This window comes from Scyliorhinus torazame, chromosome 10 (assembly GCF_047496885.1).
Source record: "Scyliorhinus torazame isolate Kashiwa2021f chromosome 10, sScyTor2.1, whole genome shotgun sequence".
Taxonomy (NCBI): Eukaryota; Metazoa; Chordata; class Chondrichthyes; order Carcharhiniformes; family Scyliorhinidae; genus Scyliorhinus; species Scyliorhinus torazame.
This window is the reverse complement of record NC_092716.1, coordinates 141,968,198-141,984,650: the sequence shown is the minus strand read 5'-3', so window position 1 is coordinate 141,984,650 and position 16,453 is coordinate 141,968,198. Positions and strand designations below refer to the sequence as shown.

The window sequence follows — 16,453 nt, the reverse complement described above, 5'->3', positions numbered from 1 at the left end:
AGCTCCCGCTACACTGTCCCCATCAAACACTCCCAGGGCAGGTACATCACGGGGTTAGATACAGAGTAAAGCTCCCTCTACACTCTCCCCATCAAACACTCCCAGGGCAGGTACATCATGGGGTTAGATACAGAGTAAAGCCCCATCTACATTGCCCCCATCAGCTTCCCGTACCAGCCTCCCCGAACAGGCGCCGGAATGTGGCAACTAGGGGCTTTTCACAGTAACTTCATTTGAAGCCTACTTGTGACAATAAGCGATTTTCATTTCATTCATTTCTACACTGTCCCCATCAAACACTCTCAGGACGGGTATAGCGCAGGGTTAGATACAGAGTAAAGCACCCTCTACACTGTCCCCATCAAACACTCTCAGGACGGGTATAGCACGGGGTTAGATACAGAGTAACGCTCCCAGGACGGTTATAGCACGGGGTTAGATACAGAGTAAAGCTCCCTCTACACTCTCCCCATCAAATATTCCCAGGACAGGTACAGCACGGGGTTAGATACAGAGTAAAGCTCCCTCTACACTCTCCCCATCAAACACTCCCAGGGCAGGTACAGCACGGGGTTCGATACAGAGTAAAGCTCCCTCTACACTCTCCCCGTCGAACACTCCCAGGACAGGTACAACACAGCATTAGAAACAGAGTAAAGCTCCCTCTACACTGTCCCTATCAAACACTCCCAGGTCAGGTACATCATAGGGTTAGATACAGAATAAAGCTCCCTCTACACTGTCCCCATCAAACATTCTCAGGATGGTTATAGCACGGGGTTAGATACAGAGTAAAGCTCCCTCTACACTCTCCCCATCAAACACTCCCAGGCAGGTACAGCACGGGGTTAGCTACAGAGTAAAGCTCCCTCCACACTGCCCCTATCAAACACTCCCAGGACAGGTACAGCACAGGGTTAGATACAGAATGAAGCTCCCTCTATACTGTCCCCATCAATCTCAGGATGGGTATAGCACGGGGTTAGATACAGAGTAAAGCTCCCTCTACACTGTCCCCATCAACCACCCCCAGTACGGGTACAGCACGGGGTTAGATACAGAGCAAAGCTCCCTCTACACTCTCCCCATCAAACACTCCCAGGACAAGTACAACACAGCGTTAGATACAGAGTAAAGCTCCCTCTACACTGTCCCTATCAAACACTCCCAGGACAGGTACAGCACAGGGTTAGATACAAAGTAAAGCTCCCCCTACACTCTCCTCATCAAACACTCCCAGGACAGGTACAGCAGGGGGTTAGATACAGAGTAATGCTCCCTCTACACTGTCCCCATCAACGCTCCCAGAACGGGTACAGCACGGGGGAAAAACAGAGTAAAGCTCCCTCTACACTGTCCCCATCAAACACGCGCAGGAAGGGTACAGCATGGGGTTAGATACAGAGTAAAGCTCCCAGGATGGGTATAGCACGGGGTTAGATACAGATATACTAACCGTTCAAGCTGAGCCCACCTGAAAAACTAATGGCCCCACATTCACCCCATTAAAAAAAATAATCTTTATTGTCACAAGTAGGCTTATATTAACACTGCAATGAAGTTACTGCGGAAATCCCCCAGTCGCCACAATCCGGCGCCTGTTTGGGTACACAGAGGGCGAATTCGGAATGTCCAAATTACCTAACAGCACGTCTTTCGGGACTTGTGGGAGGACACATTGCAGGCACAGGGCAGTCAATCATAATTGGAAGCTAGGGAGATTCAGAGCACATGTCCTGCCCAGTAACAGACAGTCCTTCACATATGATGCAGGGCCATCTCTACTGTAGTCTGAGCTGCCCGCCTCACTGCAGTTTGTTTTAATCACAATTGCAGCAGACCATTTATAAATCAGGTCACTGCAACAGATACCCCCCAGAGTACATCAATTACACCACCGTATCCAAGTCAGACACACTGCGACAGTTTAACCCAGTGCTAAATGAAATATCAGCAACTGCAGAATAGCAATAGTGCCATGATGGAAATCAGACAGGCACAAGAGGCTGAATTAGAGAACACAGAAATCTTGGAGAAGATTACGGAGATAAGGAAAGGGAGGGAACTCAGGCTGAGGGTGTGTGCATTTATTTATCTGCATAGGTGGGCATGGTAATTCTGTGGTTCCAAAAACTGCTGGTTATTAATTTAAAAAGGGCAGCAATTCCCTGGGCTCGGAGATGAATGAAGTGTGATCAGTAACACACTGAGGCACGATTAATTACCTTTCCCTGGACTGCTTCCCAACACACTCAGCCTCATTAACTCTCCAAGGCAGAATCTCATTACAAACTGGCACCACCATTTACATGACTAGCACAGAATTCCAAATCACGTTATTGCAGTTAATTAAACATTTAAATGTGAAACTGTGATGACATTTTAATTATGATAATACAGTGCACACTGGTGGGTAAATAGGTGGTGATATTTTTGCAGCATTTTCACAAAGCGGCTCCACAGTCCACTCATCATAAGTGAGTCAGCAACTTGACAACTTAATTTATTGCAAGGCACTAAAGCAATAACATACTCGTGGCATGGGGCGAAACAAATTACCAGGATCAGTAAATCATAGGGACCAGATGAGAAACAACAGCCAACGACAATGGTTGCAGGGGAATAAGGTGTAATAGGTGACCAGGAGGAGCATGCCTGGGAAGTAGCAGTGGACGGAGATGGAAGCTCCTCCTGCACAATACGATCAAACACACAACCTTCCCCACATTAATCATTTCAAACATTCACCTCCCGAAATGGATAAATTCCTCCTGCACCTTCGTCAGCGAACATCTCCCAGACACCACACTGCGCCCTCCCCAGGGCCAGTATTTCCCCTCCTCTTTCCTCCTCAAAGTCAGTATTTCCTCGCATATCCTCCCCAGGGTCAGTACTTCCTCCGACTGTATCCTCCCCAGGATCAGTATTTCCTCGCATATCCTCCCCAAGGTCAGTACTTCCTCCGACTGTATCCTCCCCAGGATCAGTATTTCCTCGCATATCCTCCCCAGGGTCAGTACTTCCTCCGACTGTATCCTCCCCAGGATCAGTATTTCCTCGCATATCCTTCCCAGGGTCAGTACTTCCTCCGACTGTATCCTCCCCAGGATCAGTATTTCCTCGCATATCCTCCCCAGGGTCAGTACGTCCTCCGACTGTATCCTCCCCAGGATCAGTATTTCCTCGCATATCCTCCCCAGGGTCAGTACTTCCTCCGACTGTATCCTCCCCAGGATCAGTATTTCCTGGCATATCCTCCCCAGGGTCAGTACTTCCTCCGACCCTATCCTCCCAAGGATCAGTATTTCCTTTGACTGTATCCTCCCCAGGGTCAGCACTGCCTCCTCCTGTATCCTCGCCAGGATCAATACTTCCTCTTCTTGTATACTCCCCAGGGTCAGTATTTCCTCCTATTGCGTCCTCTCCAGCGTCAGTATTTCCTTTCTTCTATCCTCCACAGGATCAATATTTTCACTCATATCCTCCGACGGGTCAGTATTTGCCGCTCCTCCATCCACCCCAGTGTCACTATTTCCCTCCTGTACCCTCCCCAGGGTCAGCATTTCTTCCCCCTCCTGTATCCTCCCCAGGGTGAGTATTTACTCCTCTTTTTTCCGCCGCAGGGTATTTCCTCCTCTTCCTCCATCCTCCCCAGGGTGAGTATTTCCTCCTCCTTTTTCCTCCCCAGGGTGAGTATTATCTCCTCTTCCTCTGTCCTCGCCAGGGTCAGTCTTTCCTCTGCCTGAACAATTTCCATGGTCAGTAATTCCCTTCCTGTATCGTCCTCTTGTATCATTCCATGGTCAGCATTTTCCCTCCTGTATACTCCCCAAGGTCAGTATTTCCTCCTCCTCCTGATTGATTGATATTTATTGTCACATGTACTGAGGTACAGCAAAAAGTATTTTTCTGCGGCCAAGGGAACATACCCTCCCAAGGGTAGTACTTCCTCCTTTCTCCTGTATCCTCCCAAGGGCCAGTATTTCCCCTCCTGTATCCTCCCCAGGGTCAGTATTTCATTTTCCTCCTTATATCCTCTGCTGGATCTATATTTCCATTCCTGTACCATCCCCAGTGTTAGTATTTCCTTGTCCTGTATCCTCCCCAGGATCAATATTTCATCCTCCTGTAATCTCCCCAGGGTCAGTACTCCCTTCTCCTGTAAACTACCCAGGGTATTTCTACTTCCTGTATCTTCAACAGGATCAGTATTTCATCTTCCTCTAGCCTCCCCAGGGTCAGTATTTCATCTTCCTGTATCCTCCCCAGTGTCAGTATTACCTCTTCCTCCTGTATCCTCCCCAGTGTCAGTATTACCTCCTCCTGTATCCTCCCCAGGGTCAGTATTTCATCTTCCTGTATCCTCCCCAGTGTCAGTATTACCTCCTCCTCCTGTATCCTCCCCAGGGTCAGTATTTCCTCCTTCTGTATCCTCCCCAGGGTCAGTATTTCCTCTTCCTGTATCCTCCGAAGGTCAGTACTTCCTCCTCCTGTATCCCCCCAGTGTCAGTATTTCCTCTTCCTGTATCCTCCCCAGGGTCAGTATTTCATCTTCCTGTATCATTATTACCTCCTCCTCCTGTATCCTCCCCAGTGTCGGTATTACATCCTCCTGTATCCTCCCCAGGGTCAGTATTCCCTCCTTCTGTATCCTCCCCAGGGTCAGTATTTCCTCTTCCTGTATCCTCCCAGGGTCAGTATTTCCTCCTCCTGTATCCCCCCAGTGTCAGTATTTCCTCTTTCTGTATCCTCCCCAGGGTCAGTATTTCCTCCTCCTGTATCCTGCCCAGGGTCAGTATTTCCTTCTCCTGTTCTCTTCACAGGGTCAGTATTTCCTCCTCCTGTATCCTCCCCAGAGTCAGTATTTCCTCCTCCAGTATCCTCCCCAGGGTCAGTATTTCCTCCTCCTGTATCATGCCCAAAGTCAGTATTTCCTTCTCCTGTACCCGCCCCAGAGTCAGTATTTCCTCATTTTGCATCTTCTTCAGGGTCAGTATTTCCTCCTCCTGACCCTCCCCATGGTCTGTATCTCCTCCTCCTCCTGTATCCTCCCCAAAGTCTGTATTTCCCCCTCAGGGTCAGTATTTCCTCTCCTGTATAGTCTCCAGAGTCAGTATTTCCCCTCCTGAATCCTCCCCAGTGTCAGTATTACCTCTTCCTCCTGTACCCTCTCCAGAGTCAGTATTTCCTCATCCTGCATCTTCTTCAGGGTCAGTATTTCCCCTCCTGAATCCTCCCCAGTGTCAGTATTAACTCCTCCTCCTGTATCTCCTCCAGGGTCAATATTTCCTCCTCCTCTACCATCCCCAGGGTCAGTATTCCCTCCGCCTGCATCCTCCTCGGAGTCAGTATTTCCTCCTCCTGTATGCTCCTCAGAGTCCATACTTCCTCCTGTATCCTCCCCAGGGTCAATATTTTCTCTCCTGCATGTTCCTTAGTGTTAGTATTTCCCCTATTGTATCTTCCCCAGGGTCAGTATTTCCTCCTCCTCCTGTATACTCCCCAGGTCAATATTTTCTCTCCTGCATATTCCCCAGTGTCAGTATTTTCCTCCCGTATCCTCCCCAGGGTTGGTATATTCTCCTCTCCTCCTGTCTACTATGCAGGGTCTGTATTCCCTCCTCCTCATGTATCCTCCCTAGGGCGAGTATTCACTCTTCCTGTATTCTACCCAGGGTCAGCGTTTCTTGCACCCCCTGTACCCTCTCAATGGTCAATATTTCCTCCTCCTCTACCATCCCCAGGGTCAGTATTCCCTCCGCCTGCATCCTCCTCGGAGTCAGTATTTCCTCCTCCTGTATGCTCCTCAGAGTCCATACTTCCTCCTGTATCCTCCCCAGGGTCAATATTTTCTCTCCTGCATGTTCCTTAGTGTTAGTATTTCCCCTATTGTATCTTCCCCAGGGTCAGTATTTCCTCCTCCTCCTGTATACTCCCCAGGTCAATATTTTCTCTCCTGCATATTCCCCAGTGTCAGTATTTTCCTCCCGTATCCTCCCCAGGGTTGGTATATTCTCCTCTCCTCCTGTCTACTATGCAGGGTCTGTATTCCCTCCTCCTCATGTATCCTCCCTAGGGCGAGTATTCACTCTTCCTGTATTCTACCCAGGGTCAGCGTTTCTTGCACCCCCTGTACCCTCTCAAGGGTCAGTATTTCCTCCTTCTCTAACCTCCCCAGTGTCAGAATTTCCTCCCCTTCCATCACCCTCCCTAGGGTCAGTACGTTCTCCTCCTGTATCCTTCCCAGAGTCAGTATTTCCTCCTCCTCCTGTCCCCTCCCAAAGTCAGTATTTCCTCCATCTCCTGTACCCTCCCCAGGGTATATTTCCTCCTCCTCCTGTATCCTCCCCAGGATGAGTATTTCCTCCTCCTCCAGTACCCTCCCCAGGATGAGTATTTTCCACCTCCTCATGTAGCCTCCCCAGGGTGTATTTCCTCCTGTATCCTCCACAGGTTCAGTATTTCCTCCTCCTCCTCTACAGGTTCATTATTTCCCTCTCCTCCTGTACCCTCCCCAGGGTGTATTCCCTCCTGTACTCTCTGCAGATTCAGTAATTCCTCCACCTCCTGTATCCTCCACGGGTTCAGTATTCCCTCCTGTATCCTCCACAGGTTCAGTATTCCCTCCTGTATCCTCCACAGGTTCAGTATTTCCTCCTCCTCCTCTACAGGTTCATTATTTCCCTCTCCTCCTGTACCCTACCCAGGGTGTATTCCCTCCTGTACCCTCCGCAGGTTCAGTAATTCCTCCACCTCCTGCACTCTCCGCAGGTTCAGTAATTCCTCCACCTCCTGCACTCTCCGCAGGTTCAGTATTTCCTCCACCTCCTGTACCCTCCACAGGTTCAGTATTTCCTCCTCCTCCTCTACAGGTTCATTATTTCCCCCTCCCCCTGTATCCTCCCCAGGGTGTATTCCCTCCTGTACCCTCCGCAGGTTCAGAATTTCCTCCAACTCTTGTACCCTCCACAGGTTCAGTATTTCCTCCCGAAGTCAGTATTTCCTCCTCCTGTATCATCCCAATGATCAGTATTTCCTCCTACTGTATCCTCCCTCACCTCAGTTTTTTCACCCTTCTTGCTCTCAAAGCACCCCCACCCACCCAGTTGCTGACTTCCTATCTCCATGATCCAAGCTGCTGGATTTGCTGTTATTTCTGTTGTGTAGCTTGAAAATACTCCAATACAACCTGTCTCCCAATACATATAATTCAATGATTTTAATGACTGCGGAGACATCTTTCCAAAAGTAAAAATGGGTCACTAACGATCAATTTTCCACTCTCTTTTTCTTTGTATTTTTATTCACAGCTCCATCATCTGGAAAATACATTTTCTTAAAATACTCCTCCCCCACAAAAATCCCATTAATATTACAGGCTTCTAAACCTACTCCTCCACCACAAAAATCCCATTAATATTGCAGGCTTCAAAACCTATCAGCATATTCTACACCCAGCTCCCAGGAGGGATCATCTACCCTGCTGACTACACATCTCTGTGTTCCAGGGAAAGATAGAGCTCAAATGAAGTTCTGGGCCCCCGGGAAAATAATATTCTCCAACGAGTCCCTGGTTCAGGAAACTCATCCCTGAATACTCCACCTTTTAATTTTGGGTGTTGTAAGATGTCCCATTCCTAAGTTAGGCACCGCACAGGGTATAGTTACCTGGTGTCGGGCTAACTGTCCAAATTACATATATAAATGCATTAGAGAAACTACCCAGAATGTTTCTGTTACTATTATGAGCTGTAACATAGATGGTACAGTACTATTGCAGTTGCTATAGCTATAACTCTGGCTGAATGACATCTGACATAAAAAACACCCAGAATTCAGTTTAAACTGTTGTTTGGTGTCATTAAAAAGGGTAATTGCTGCTTTAACATCCAGCCAACTTCCTATCTCTATGATCCAGTCTTCTGGATTTGCTGTTCAAAGTGATTTTCCATATTTACAACTAACTGGAAATGAAACACCTGTATTATGTTTAATATGCCAGTCAGAATTCCCCATTTTGGACAAAACTGTTCTTACATCCACCAGCTCAACATCTGTAACCAATATGCTTTTTCAAAGTTGAGTCAGTTGGTTAGCACTGTTGATTCCCGGCTTGGGTCACTGTCTGTGCGGAATCTGCACGTTCTCCATGTGTTTGCGTGGGATTCCTCGGGGTGTATCGGTTTCCTCCCACAAGTCCCAAAAGATGTGCTGGTAGGTAATTTGGACATTCTGAATTCTCCCTCCGTGTACCCGAACAGGTGCAGGAATGTGGTGACTAGGAGCTTTTCACGGTAACTTCATTGCAGTGACAAGCCTACTTGTGACAATAATAAAGATTATTATTATTATTACAGCTTCGGTCGTATGGGGCCTGGATTTTAATTCCCAAGTTGAGAAATCTCCTGGCTTGCCACACCTGCCTCAGGAAAAAATAAATGGCGGGATCTTTGCTCCGGGGAGGTGAGTGTAACCCCACATCAACCCTTTAATAACATCTTTGTGACGTCAATCAAAGTGTCAACTTACAGCCCCTCACTTTGATATTGATAGGTTGTGCAAGGCAGTCAAGCAGTAACAATGCTGTAAAGATACCACTAAGAGTTGTGCTATTAAAATTACTCAAAGACTTTTCTTTCAGTTCAGACACATGAAGGAAGTTTCTTTTCAATTTTTAAAGGGCTGGCTAATTAAAAAGCTTGACCTTAACCATGCAAGGGTGTTTATGTCAAACTTAGAACTCATACTGCCAGACAACGCCCTTGCTCCAGCACAAATGGGGTACTGATTTCAAATGGTTTTTTCATGCCACTCCCTTTCCGTACCAGTGAAAATAGGATGTCGGAAAAATGGGCTGATCTTCTGGGGCTGGGTTCTGTCTGCCATTTTGGGAGCCATTAAAAATGGAAGCATTGGGGCGGCACGTGGCACAGTGGTTAGCACTGCTGCCTATGGCGCTGAGGGCCCAGGTTCGAATACCGGCCCTGGGTCACTGTCCGTGTGGAGTTTGCACATTCTCCCAGTGGGTTTCACCCCCACAACCCAAAGATGTGCAGGTTAGGTGGATTGGCCACGCTAAATTGCCCCTTAATTGGAAAAGCCTGGAATCGGGGTACATACACAAGAAGTGGGGGAATGGGGAACGAACCCAGAGGCAGAGCCCAGAGTTGGGAGTAGTGGGTTTCGGGGAAGAATAGGGGCTTGCCTAGCACCCACTTGTGGGTCCACGCCGACAATTCAGGTGCTATTTTCAGTGTTCCCCATCCACACTCCCCTCCCGGTTAAGACAGCCAGCTCACTCTGTTGCTTGTGTGGCAGCCACACTCAGTTATTTGTCCCCATACTCCAATCCCTCCGGTGAGTCAAATTGCAGCTCCCTCCTCCAACTCCATTCCCTCCGTTGAACCCACTGCGGAGTTCCCCCTCACCACTCCCTCCTCTGGATCCACCGCCCACGCTCTCCTCAGCTGGGAAAGCTCAGTCTTGGTCACGAATGGGGAGCTTTTAAATATTAAGTCAGAATACACCTACCTTTCTGGTATCTGTAAATAAAGTTATTTTCTTAGAAGCGTTATGAAAAGATTTTTTACTGCAGAACTTTCACATTCTAAGCATCAATTCGTGGGGCGGGAGTCATGAATATGAATGGATCTGAAAATGAATCCTTCAGCCACAAGACTTCAAGAATCAGACTGCTAAAAGTTCGGTTTAGTATAAGTGCAGCCATTAATACTCTATATTAATGGCCACATTTACTCAGTAGCCACAGGCATCTACATGCTCAACAATTGTAGTTACTTTCCTCACAATTCCACAATGTGCAGTCTGTTTCCCGGAGCTGGATAGACAGAACAATTTCATTCCTGACCCCAACACAAAACCCGTTCAGTCTCAGCTGGTCAATTCTGACAGTAGCTCACAGTATAACCTTCTCCTGATGGTGTTGATGATGCAAGAGCCCATGTAATCTTCCTTTGTATTTTTATTAACTGGCTCGCCTGTGAGGTACAGCGACTGACGTCTGGAACTCTTGAACCGAAGAGATTAACCAGCCATTTTTAATGACTCTGATCTTTCATGCTACTTTTTTAAAAATCCCCTGATGTTCATGTCGAGACAAAGTGTCCATCACATTTTCCTCAGGATCCTCACACAAGGGAATGTAGCCTTCGCTAGGCCTGACTGCCAACCCCAAAGTCTGGCAGAGGTAACGGTCTGAATACAATCACAGAATCAGTGCGGGGGCTTCAGAGTTAATATCTAAACCAGTAAAGGTTAGATTTAACATTTTAAACCAGAAGCTGCAGACAATGAAGAAAAGACAACCGGGAGAGCCTTCCTGACATACACTGACTGAAAAGGTCAAACTCTTGGCAGTTCTGTAGTCTCATCTCTATCAGCTCACTCACTGTTCATGGGGTGGGGCGGTGGTGTAACGGTACTGTCACTGGACCAGTAACCCAGAGGCATGCTCTGGGGACCCGGGATCGGATCCCGCCATGACAGATGGTGAAATTTGAATTCAATACATATCTGGAATTAAAAGCCTAAAGATAATCATGAAACCATTGTCGATAGTCATAAAAATCCATCTGGTTCACTAACGTCCTCAGGGAGGGAAATCTGTCGTCCTTACCTGGTCTGGCTTACACGTGACTCCAGATCCACAGTGATATGGTTGACTTTAAAAAAAGAAATTTACAGTATCCAATTATTTCTTTTCAATTAAGGTGCAATTTAGCATGACCAATCCACCTACCCTGCACATCTTTCCACGCAGACACGGGAAGAATGTGCAAACTCCACACGGACAGTGACCTGGGATCGAACCCGGGTCCTCAGCGCCGTGAGGCAGCAGTGCTAACCACTGCGCCAGCGTGCCACACGTGGTTGACTCTTAAAAGTCCTGAGATGGGCAATAAATGCTGCTCCAGCCAGCGACGCCTTCATCCCATGAATGAATTAAAAAAAGACCATCTTATCAACTCTTCCTGCATTTAACAGCAACAGGATCTGGGTAGGATGAATACCATGAACAATTCCTGGACTTGAGAAAGCCCCACTTCAGCTTGTATTTCTATATCACCATTACTGTCCAAGGCATTGATCAGAACATAAGACACAAAAGCAGTCAACCATACAGCCCCATTCAACTCCAGTCAGGCTGATTTCATCTTTCGACACCACTCTCCACCCCGCTCCTCACACCCAATGATTCTCTCCCCATAGCAACCAAAATCCCGTCTATCCCAACTTAAACTATATTCACCAATGCAGCATCCATAGCTCTGCAGCAAAGCGAATTCCAAAGACTTAAAACATTTCTCCGCACGTCAGCCCAAATGGCCGATCCTGTATCCTGAGACAATACTCCTAGATTCCCCAGTGTATCGACCCTGTCAAACCATTTTGTAACCTTGTATGTTTCAATGAGATCGCCTCAATTTGCCAAATTTACTCAGCTTCTCATCACAAGGCAACACCCTCATCCCAGGAGTAAATCTAGTGAATTTTCACTGTACTGTCTCCAATGTAACTATATCCACAGTTTTCCAGATGTGGTCTCATCATCAAGATTCCTTTATTCTAATTTTCCACTTCCTGTGCAATAAAGGGTAATATACCATTTGCCTTCCTAATTGCTTGCTGAAACTGCATGCTAACTTTGTGTTCCTTGTAGGGGTAAGCCCAAGTATCTCTGACATCAACATTTAAATGTTTCATGTCTTTTAAAAAATATTCTTTTCTTTTTTTGGAAAATATTTTTATTGGCATTTTTGTAAATATCCAAACTTTGCAGAACAATACAGAAACAACAATAATAACCAACACAATAACATCAACACAGGTATCACAAGCTGTCACCGCATCTGTGATACTGGTCCCAATTCTATCGTTTCCCTACATTCTTTAGAAGAGTTCTTATTGGAACTCTTAACGTTTAGTAATAAGAGCTACACATAACTTTACATATGTATTTACAATTATTGCCAGGACTCTTTAGATTGTTTATAATTACATTTGTTTTGCTGGGGAGGAAAGTCCCGTCCCCCACTTTCTGGGGGGAGGTTAGACTGGTTCGTCCTCCAGTTTGGTACTGTGGGAGGGATCTGTGTCCCCTCCTGAGAATGGCCTTCTTCTCGGTTTCTTTTCTGCAATATGCGAGCTCCCTTTCACCCAGACGGTGTTCACCGCCCCCCCCTTCCTACTCCCTCTTCCTATCCCCCCTCCTCCCTTTACCATCTACTTCCCCCCCCCCTTCTTACCCCCTCTTCCTCTCTCCCCCCTCCCCACCCCCTCCAATTAGTTGCTGATTGTAAGGTCTGTAAAGAGGTTTGTGAACTTCTACCATGTGTCGTGAAATCTCTCCTTGGACCCCCAACTTCATTTTTTCTAGTTGCAGGAACTCGGCTGGGTCTGAGAGCCACCCCGTGGCCCTGCCGACTTCCAGCCCAGCAGAAGTCACTGCCTGGCTATCAGTGAGGCGAAGGCCTGGGTGCACATCCCCTTCCCCATCCAGAGCTCTGGATGATCTGACCCCCCCTAAGTTCACCACAGATGGGCAAGATCCAATCTCGAGCCCCTGGACATGACCTCAAAAAAGTCTGTGGGCCATCCAAAACTCCGAGAGTCTGGGGGAAAGACCAGAACATGCGAGTGTGGCTAGCCGGGCCCCTCTGACACTGCTCGCACCTATCCTCCACCTCTGGGAAGAACCCGCTCTTGCATGCCTTATAAGGCCACCTTGAGCTGCATCAGGCTTAGCCCGGCACAGGAGGCGGTGGAGTTGATTTTGTGCAGCCAGGCATCAGAACTTGGTTTGAGTCACTTCAAGCTCCGTTCTTCCCTCTCAGGAGCTCACCGGGAAGATTTTGCTCTTTCCCAGGTTGAGTTTGTAACCTGAGAAGGCACCAAACTCACTGAGGAGTCCTGTTATCTTTCCCACGCTGGCTAGGGAATTCAACGTAGAGTGAGACTCTGTGCTCTCTGTCCCCTCTCCGAATGCCCGCCCACAACTCCGCCAATCTAAGGGTGATGGCCAGTGGTTCGATTGGCAGTGCAAACAGGAGAGGGGATAATGGGCAGCCCTGCCTCGTTCCCTTGTGCAGCTGAAAATATTCGGAGCTGGTGGCGTTGGACTGTATGCTCACTGTAGGAGCGCTGTATAGGAGCTTAACCCACGCAGTGAACCATGCTCCAAACCCAAACCATTCAAGCACCTCCATGCGGTACTTCCATTCTACTCGATCAAAGACTTTCTCAGCATCCAGGGAAACGATCACCTCTGGGGTCATTATTATATTCAGCCGGGTCTGATGTTAGCGGTTAACTGTCTGCCCTTAACGGACCCGGTCTCATCTTCCTCGATCATTTCTGGCAGGCAGCTCTCTAGGTGCCCCGCCAATCCTTTCGCCATGACTTTGGCATCAATGTTTAAGAGAAAGATGGGTTTGTGTGCTCTGCACTTTTGTCGGGTTTTTGTCCTTTTTGGGGATTAGTGAGATCAAGTCCTGGGCCAGTGTTGGTGGCAGGGCCCCATTTGATAGTGAGTTGTTGAACACCTCCCGGAAGTGCGGGGCCAGCGCTGCTGCAAATGTTTTGTAAAGGACTACAGGGAACCCATCCAGTTGCAGCGTTATCCCTGACTGCATTGAATTAAGGGCGGCACGGTAGCACAATGGGTAGCACTGTTGCTTCACAGCACCAGGGTCCCAGGTTCGATTTTCGGCTTGGGTCACTGTCTGTGTGGGGTCTGCACGTTCTCCCAGTGTCTGCGTGGGTTTCCTCCGGGTGCTCCAGTTTCCTCCCACAAGTCCCGAAAGACGTGGGGCTGGATTCTCCGGTCGCTGACGACAAAATTGCGTTTCGGGAACGTCCGGAGAATCCAAGTTTACTACAGAACCGGGAGCAGCGCCGCTTTAGCGATGCCCATCCCCTCCAAAGCGGCATACTCTAGGAGTATGCCGCGCCACGTATCGACGGCCTCAGGATATTGCCCGAGGACCGGCCCCGATGCTTCGCCCCCCCACCAGATGGGTTCCCAAAGGCGTGGATCTCTCATGGTCTCACCCGTTGGGAATTCGGCGTGGCGGCTGCGGACTCAGTCCAGCGCCACCACAGTTGGGGGAGGGCCGATCCGTGGACAGGGGAGACATTGTTCGGTGCTGGGGGCACTGTAGGGGGTGTGGTCCGGGACACGCAAGACGGCCAAAGGGAGGGGGGGGGGGGGGGGTGCAATATTTTGTGGGCCGGGTCCGCGGGCTGCAGGCCGCCACCATGCGCATGCGCAGCCACGGACCCTGTAATTCTCCGGGGCATATCGGCTGCTAGACCCTGGTGCTCTATGCTGCAGTCCTGCTAGCCCCCAGCAACACGGGGAATTGGTGGCCATGGTGCGCCAGTTTTGCTGGCGTAAAACGCCACCATTCCCACTCCTCCCTATGTCTCTGGAGCTCGGAGAAGATGAAACCCGTCAATTTGTCCAGTAGCACCTCGATCTGAGCTGGGAGCTCTGTGGGGTTGGCCCTCACCGGTTCTGTGCTTCCACGCTGTTCCCTGCACCGAGGCTGACGTTTCCCTCCCCTTGTCTCTTCTGGCTTTTCGGCTGGGCGGTTGGTTCTTTCCTATCCTGCTTGGCAGTGCGGTCGATGGTGGGGGGTTAGACTAAGGGATTATAGGTACTTTTGGTGCCCTTTTGTTGGTGTTAAAAGGCCGTGGTCAAAGTTCTTTGACGAGAGCCACTTTTCATGAGGCTGCTTAGCTCATGGCCACCACCGGAAGTCCTATATTCTTCTTGCCTATTCTTACGACTGAAATGAATAATCTCACACTGCCCTTCATTATACTCTATCTGCCATTTACTCTATTTGCTGCTCACAACACAAATCACCTTCATATCAGGGAGACCAAACACAGACTGGGTGACCATTTTGTGTTACACCTCTGTTCAATCTATAAGCAATGGCCCCAAGCTTTCTGGAGCCTGTCATTTCAATTCTCCACCTTGCTCTCAGGCTGACATCTCTGTTCTTGATCTGCTACAATGTTGCGGTGAAGCTTAACATCGTCTTGAGGAACAGCACCTCACCTTTCAATTAGGCTCTTTAGAGTCTTCCAGGCTCAACATCCAATTTAATAATTTCAAACCATAAACCCTGCCCCCTATTTTGTTACCTTTTCAGTTGCCCATTCACTTCACCTCTCTATCTCATTGCAGCCAGTGTCCTCCTCACAGCTTACATTTCCAACCAGCTTTGTGTCATCTCCAGATTTAGATACATTAATCTCTGTCCCTTTGTCAAAGTCATCAATATGGATTGTAAATAACTGAGGCCCCAGTACTGATCCTGCGACACTGCACCAGTCACAGCCCACCAACTGAAAAGGTCCAACTCATGCCTACTCTCTGCTTCCTGTCTGACAGCCAATCCTCCATCCATGCTAATATATCTCCCCCCAACTCCATGATCTAGCATATTAAACTTTTGCATAGCCCCTCATCGAATGCCTTTGGTAATCCAGGAATATTATATCAACCCCATCAGTTACATCCTCTTTATTTAAAATAAATTTAAAGTACCCAATTATTTTTTTCCAATTAAGGGGCAAATTAGCATGGCCAATCCACCCATCCTGCACATCTTTTAGGTTGTGGCGGTGAGACCCATGCAGACACGGAGAGAATGTGCAAACACCACACGGACAGTGACCCCAGGCCGGGATCGAACTTGGATCCTTGGTGCTATGAGGCAGCAGTGTTAATCAATGCACCACCGTGCCACCCTACCAGTTACAACCTCAAAAAGCCAGAATATATTTGTCAAACAGGGTTTACCTCTCGTAAACCAAGTTGACTTTGTCCGATGCAATGGATTTTCCAAGTGCTTGCTTAAGACTGAATAATAGCTTCCAACACTTTCCCATTGACTGATTTCAGGCTAACCAGCGTGTCTTCTCCCTCCTTTCTAGAAAAGCAATGTTCCATTTGCCGACTTCCAATATGATGGAACCATTCCAGAATCGAGGGAATTTTGGAAAATCATAGCCAGCATATCCAGCTACCCTAGGGTGTAGGCCATCATGTCCTGGGGATCTGTCCGATTTTAGTCCTTTAGGTTTCAGCAGTATTTTGTATCTGCTGATATTCATTACTTTAATTTGATCACTTTTATTAACCCCTAGATTGCTCTATATTTTTGGTATGAAACTTTTATCTTCTACAGTCAACAATGACAAAATCTTTGTTCAACGTCTCTGCCATTTTCTCTTTCCCATGACAATTTCTCCAGTTTTTGCTTTTAGGAGACCAGCGTTTACTTTGACTACTCTCGCCCTTTTTACATACTTACGAAAGTTCTTGCAATCTGTTTTTATATTCCTGGCCAGTTTATTCATTTTATTGTTCCCCCTTTTTTTTTAAACCAACTTCTTGGTTTCTAAAACACTTCCAACC

The 16,453-nt window shown here is 48.0% G+C and overlaps 1 protein-coding gene across 1 annotated transcript in view; it reads right to left on the bottom strand.

Moving 5' to 3' along the window:
- The window catches only part of chid1 (chitinase domain containing 1), a 234,762-nt gene that overhangs the window by 33,757 nt on the left and 184,552 nt on the right, over positions 1-16,453 (bottom strand). The window lies entirely within an intron of this gene.